The sequence below is a fragment of the Dermacentor andersoni genome, chromosome 1, assembly GCF_023375885.2.
Source record: "Dermacentor andersoni chromosome 1, qqDerAnde1_hic_scaffold, whole genome shotgun sequence".
In the NCBI taxonomy this organism is placed as follows: Eukaryota; Metazoa; Arthropoda; class Arachnida; order Ixodida; family Ixodidae; genus Dermacentor; species Dermacentor andersoni.
Window position 1 is genome coordinate 297,653,828 of NC_092814.1, and position 6,773 is coordinate 297,660,600.

Sequence of the window (6,773 nt, forward strand, 5' to 3'; positions counted from 1 at the left end):
GCACTCGCAAGGCACCGGAGAGGGGGGAAGGTGGGTGGGGGGTGTTCTACTTGGGTGGTGACTGCATGTGATGCAAGCCCCATCTTGAAAGTGATCTGCAGCAGGGCAAAGTCTGCCGCACGCTGTTTTCACGGCTTAGTTCGCATTAATGCGAGACGCAGCACGAAGGTCAATTCGCTCGCTGCTGCTGCTGCACCTCCTCACTTCAGTGGTTTGACTGCGAGTTTCCGTGGTCATCGAGTGAGATGTGATAATGTTTGCTTCTTGTTAATTAGTATGCTTATGTGTACAAGTCTATACGGCCGATAAAGCAACTATACTTTGTATATCTGTCCACTAATTTGCTATCGCAATCGATGTGCTTCACCTTTCGGGCAAAACTGCAGCTTTTTTTCTTCTGTCTATGTGTTCCCTTGTCACACAGATGGCGCTAAGCTGGTGAATATGGCTCCAGAAGTCTGGGTAGTGATCACAAATGTATCAAGCCGAGTTTTGGAAGAGAAATGAAAGTAGGAAGGAGGCAAGATGAACAACCAAATGGGATTTTTTTACTTGAAGAAAGCAGCTGGAAATAGCAACCCAACAAATTGAAGTAATTTGTGAGGATACTAAAACAATGGACATATGCAAATTTAACAGGGCTATATGAGCTAGAGCTTGCAAGGTACGAGTCAGGCCCAAAGGGAAAAGAAGACAGAATCCCAAGAGCTAGTGGGATGAAGAGGTTAACAAGGTCGTAGAGAATTGCCAGGAAGCCTCCAGGGAACACACATATTCTAAGCAGAGGGGTGAAGCAGAAGCTGATGTAGACAGAATTTAGATAACTTCTTAAACTGTAGAAGGGAAGCATCCCATTTGATCAATGAAAAGATTAGAGGAAAGGGGACCCAGTGGTTGTCGGAAGTAAACAAAAAAGACAGAAAAACAGCTAAGAAGTTTTGGGAACATCTCAACTCCTTGAGTAGTAAGACTAGCCTAGAGCAGAGGTTTATACAAGTTACAGCTCAAGGCGTTCGGCTAGGAGATGACGCAATGGAACATATAAGAACAATCATGACAGAAAATTTAAAAAACAACAATACTTTGCATGTACTCCATCAGACAAGGATGGACCGGTTAGTGCAGTGGCTCCACTTGAACAAACAGTGTGGGAAGGGCAGAGAAGAGGGTAGTGGCACGTCAACGGGTCCCGATGGCATCCCAATTATGTTAATAAAGACATTGGGCTCAAAGTCTAAGCAAGCATTAAAGGGACACACAACTGCTCAGAACATGAATCTATAGACGGTGATGGAAAGATTGCCTATCATAGAGGCTAAAATGAGCCATGTTTTTCTAATTAAACATAGATTTATAGTATTTTTAATTCTTCTCTAAAAGTCGCGAAAAATGACCTTTGGCTCCCCAAGCGGCAATAACATGAAGATGTACGAGGCCTATCATGTGATTTTCTATTAGTGTACGCAGTTTTTGGTGTTTTTATTAGTATTAAAATGCAGTACACTTCTTTCTCTCAAGTCTTTTTCTAATTTAGAATGTGCAAACAGGCCTTCGTTTGTAGTGAGTAGAGAAGTGGCGCTGCCTTCGCCTTCGTTTTCTATGAGTTGGCTTGGCTTATCTATTGACAGAACGACGACGGGGTCCAGCCAGCCACGACGTAGGCGTGTATGTGGGGAAAAATGCCGTACAAATATAAGAAAGGTCTGTATGGACCTGTTTTTAGAGCCTGTTGTGAACGTCAAATTATATCAGTATGCTGATGACACTGTCCTTGTTTCACACGCTCGAAGTTACACTGACGCCATCTCTTCTTTACAAATGGCAACAACAAAAGTGATGGACTGGTTTCAGAATAATGTAGTCCATATCAATGCGTCCAAAACTCAACTAATCTGTTTCCACAACCCTGTCAAGCAAGTTACCCTATCGTCTCCATTATATTTGCACACATCACATTGCAATCCCTGTTCGTGTGCCCCTGTGCAATATGCTTGTTCAATTAAATACCTTGGTGTCTTTCTTGACAGTGATTTATCCTGGAACTCTCATTTTGCATACATTTGTCAAAAACTTCGCGCAGTGTCTTGTGTTTTGTATAATATAAAATTTTACATGCCATTGTCTGTCCGAAAGCTTGTAGTACATGCCTTATGCTACAGTGCTCACGGAATGAAACGCATCAATTTAGGGCTAAGTAATGCGCATACTTTCGCTTCAACCGGCTGCAGTTCGTGTCACATCGACGTAATTCTGGCGCGTACACTTACATCGGAGCCCTCATCACCTCTGGTGACCAAATTCCTAGCGACATGACATTGTGCTCTCGCGTACTTTGCACATATGTAGGGTTGTACTACATGTTCCGTGTCCTATTTCAATCCGTGAGCACTGTACAGTGTAATCTGGTATGGGATATCTACATATGGTCATGGCGCTCAAAATTTGGTAAACTGGGTCAACTCCGTCCTTCGTGGCATTCTGAAGCATGTTGCTTATGATGTCTCCCCCAAATCTGATGTGTTCAAAACTTTGTCTTTACCTGATTTCAATTCTTTGCTGCTAGAAACTGTTATCTTAAAGCATTTTTGGATAAGTCAGTATAAAATTCCTTATGTGCCTGTTCGTTCCCTGAGACCAAAGAATCCTTACGTTACACCCCGCTGCAAGACGAGAGATGGTCGAAGACTCCGTAACTATTATGTCCCAGCAATGTTTAATTTACTTCCTCAAAGCATACAAGATGTGAAAACGAAATATGGTCTTAGAAAGGCTCTTAGACACATTAATGCGTGATGGGAAGCCTGTCATGTGTGTGTGTTTTTTTTCTCTCACTGTTGTCTAATAACGTGTTACTGATGGCTCTGTCGCTGTCTGCCAGGCACTGCCGTTCAAGCCCACTGCGGCTTTGGCAGGCCCGATTCTTCCACTGTATGATTCTCAAGTCATCAATAAAGTATTATTATTATTATAACAACGTAAACTTATTGTACCAGATTTTATTTTCAAAATTGGTTGAAAAGATCAAAATTTAATTGGTTAACCACAGTTACACTCACTCCTGTGAAAGCAGAGTGATGGGTGGCTTTTGCAATTTACGAGGCGGAGGAGGGACTCTCAATTTTTTAGAGCCTGCTCAGATAAAAAAATTATGCTTACAAAACATCCACACGCTTGTGGATGTAACTGCTGCAGGTGCAAGCACTACCGAGGGTGGGCTTTGCATTGCGCCATAAAAAACAGGTCCTGAAAAATCAGTTGTCAGTCCCCTTAAGAGAGGTAGTGAGCAAAATGACAATGGATGGTAAAGCACCTGATGGGTGGAGACTAAGCAGGATAAGCATGTATAAGGGAAAGAGACACAAAGCCGACATAAACTACCGTCCCATAACAGCGACGTCAGTGGTTTACATGGGTGGTGCTGGGGGAATTACAAAATGGGTTCTGGAAACAAAGGAGGTTGGAGTACAATCTGTTCTCATTGACGCAGTGTATCGAAATAGCAGAAAAAGAATACAGGCCTCTATGGCTGGCATTTATGGATATCAAGGGAGCCTGTGACAGTGTAATCCGAGTCCAAGAGGATTTGTGGGACATACTGGGTACACTAGATGTGGAAGATGGAGTAACTAATCTTTTAAACAATATCTACAAATGTAACAAGGTGCTTATAAAATGGGGGAATAAGGTATCCGAGTCTATAGAGATACAGCAGGGGCTTAGGCAAGGGTGCCCTCTGTCACCTTTGTTGTTTATGTTGTATCTGCAAGGATTAGAGACACAAATAAGAAAGGTGCGGACTTGGCTTCAACCTTTGTTTTTTATGCTCAAAACCAGTGTAAAATAAACACAGACAAGGGAGGTGCACAGGCCAGCGCTCGTCCTGTGTTCCTCCCTTGTCCGTGCTTGTTTTGCGCTGTTTTTCACTCGTGGATTTGTACCAACTAGGTCGCATTCATACCCTTCTAGTCGCCTTCCTTTTTTTCAAGCAAGGAGAATGGATTGAACAGTCATTACCAGGGCTAATTTACGCAGATGACATCGTATTTATGGCTAATAACAAGGAAGATTTGCAGATTGATGGACATCTGCGGCAAGGAGGGAGATAGATTAGGTTTGAGGTTTAGTAACGAAAAATCGGCAGTCGTGATTTTTAATAAACAGGGTGGCAAGTATAGGATACAGGAGGTTACACTGGAGGTAGTGGATAAGTACAAATACTTTGGAGTGTGAATAAACAGTGGGGCTGAGTACCAAACAGAATATGAAAAATATTTAATGACTAAAGGTAGCAGGAATGCAGTTGTGATGAATAGGGCACTGTGGAATTACAATAGGTACGAAGTGGTGAGAGGGATTTGGCTGATGGTTCTTAGTCTGATTTTCGGCAATGCGGTCCTGTGCACGAGGTTGGAGGTTCGAGCAGGGTTGGAAATTAAGCAACATGGGGTAGGTAGGCTTGCTCTGGGAGCACATGGAAATGTACCAAATCGGGGGGTACAGAGCAACATGGTTTGGACATCACTAGAGGGCAGGGAAGTTAGCAGCAAGATAGAATTTGAAGAACGATAGAGAGAAATGGCAGGAAAGCTGTGGACTAGGAAAGTTTTTCAGCTACTTGTACAAGAGGAATGTTGACTGACACAAAATGGAGGAAGCGAACCAGAAAATTGTCAAGAAAATATTTGGATGGCAGCAGTGGGGGGGGCCAACAAAGAAACGTCAGTTAAGAAAAAGGTTAAAGAAACAGAGAGGGGTCTGTAGAATATAGTGATGCAGACGAAATCAGCACTGGAAACATACAGAACTTTCGAGCAGGAAATTGTCAAAGAAAATATCTACGATGATTATAGGGGAAGCTCTTTGTTGTATGAAGCCAGGTCAGGAGTACTGCAGACTAAGACGTACCGAGTATTTGTACCAAAAAATAGATACATTATGTGGCATGTGTGGAGAGGAGGAGGAAATGGCTGAACACCTGATACTGTTCTGTAAAGGGCTTCACCCTACAGTTCAAAGCAACGGGGCTGATTAATTTAAAAGAATTGGGATTTAGGGACAGTGGAGGCAAAACAGACATTAAGCGGGTAGATATAACAAAACGGAGGTTACCTGAATGGTGGCTAAAATCAAGCCAAGAGTGAAATTTCACCCTCCACTAAGTACAAAATATATTACTAGTCATGGCTAGGTGGCATGTGCCACTACCCAATTTAAAGGGTTCAGCTTTATCCATCCATCCATCGTCTGTATGGAAACAGAGTGCTGCATGAGTGGAGGTCTGTCTGTGGCGGCTGCTGTGAATCATGGCCAGGCATCATGATTAGCGAGGCAGTCACGCCACACGTTGCTCCTTTTGCAACGTGCCGCACAAGACGGTGTTTGTGCCAGCCAATATATGGCAAAATGAAAACACATGTACAGCTGCGCTCAAATTTCACATTAGGGTATCGTAATCGCTGGCAACTTCTTTCCCATGCCGATCACATGGTTTGTGGTAGGCAGACCAGCAGATGCTGCGAGGACATAAATGCCGTGTTCATTGTTTGTTGCCAAGCTTACTCAACCATTTGGTTTAGACCTCCCAGTCTTCCATGAACAGCTGCGGATGCAGAAACCTGACCGAGACCAGAAAACCAAAACTTTTGTGTACAGCAAAGCTGTATATGGCTAGGGTTCTGTGCATTTTTGTTCTCAGTCAACAAAAACTATCATCATCAATGGCTCATAGCCCCATAAGGCACGAGGCTACAAGCACTCCGCTAAGTGTGCCGAGTGCTTGTAGTGCTTTGAACAGTGCGTACATTCTAATCATGCGTACAACATACAGATCAGCATGTCGAAAACTCGTCTATGGCTCACACCCCCGTAAGCAAGCAAAGAAATGCAATGGCTCCAGCCCCTGCAAGGTTGCTGGCTAATCACTTTGCATGAATTAGTTGCGATGATGCTACCCTTGTGGTCATTGATTTCAATGTGGATGTGTCGGGACCGAAAAGGGAGTTGTTACACTTTCACCCGCTTTGGCCATGCCTACATTCACACTGCCCTCTCTTCATCAGCATTCCCAAGCGCTTGCGTATCTACTTTCCTTTCCTTCCACTCTCCCGTGGTGGCAGTTCAGTTGTCCACGTGAATGTATATAAAAATCACGGTAAACAAGTTCGTACCTCTGTTCAAAATTCTGTGTCGTCTGCTAAACAGCTTCACTGGTCATCCACCTTCAGAGTGGATGGCTCATTTCTTTTAAATTGCAGTAGGGAACGATTACTGGATACGCCGTGCATTGTGGCTTCATTGAATTGGGCAAACCTCGAAACACCAACACATGAGATTTAACCCTTTTGTCGTTCCCTGCTTCCTTAGCTAGGTTTAGCTTGAACTGTTTAGATGTTTCCACATCACACTTTATTTACCCATGGCATGCACTCTCCGATTCGAAACTACTTGAGAATGCAGTTAAGCACCTTTTCAGTGCGCCGACGAATCTCGAGGGCTGCGCGGCACTGGTATTGGAGGTGTGAAAAGTGGTGGCATAGCAACAGGAGGTAGAGGCTAACTGCAGAACGGTTCAGAAGAAATCGCGCCAAGTGAACCTGCACCAAAAGCGCTTGGAAAAAGCGACTTGTATAGTCGGTATAGTCCTTTAAATTCTGGTATTTTAAGTGCCAAAATCTCGATACAATTGTGTGGCATGTCGTAGTTGGGTATCCGAGAATTTTGACCTGGGGTTCTTTAACATGCATCCAATGGAAACCATGAAACCAATGGAAAGC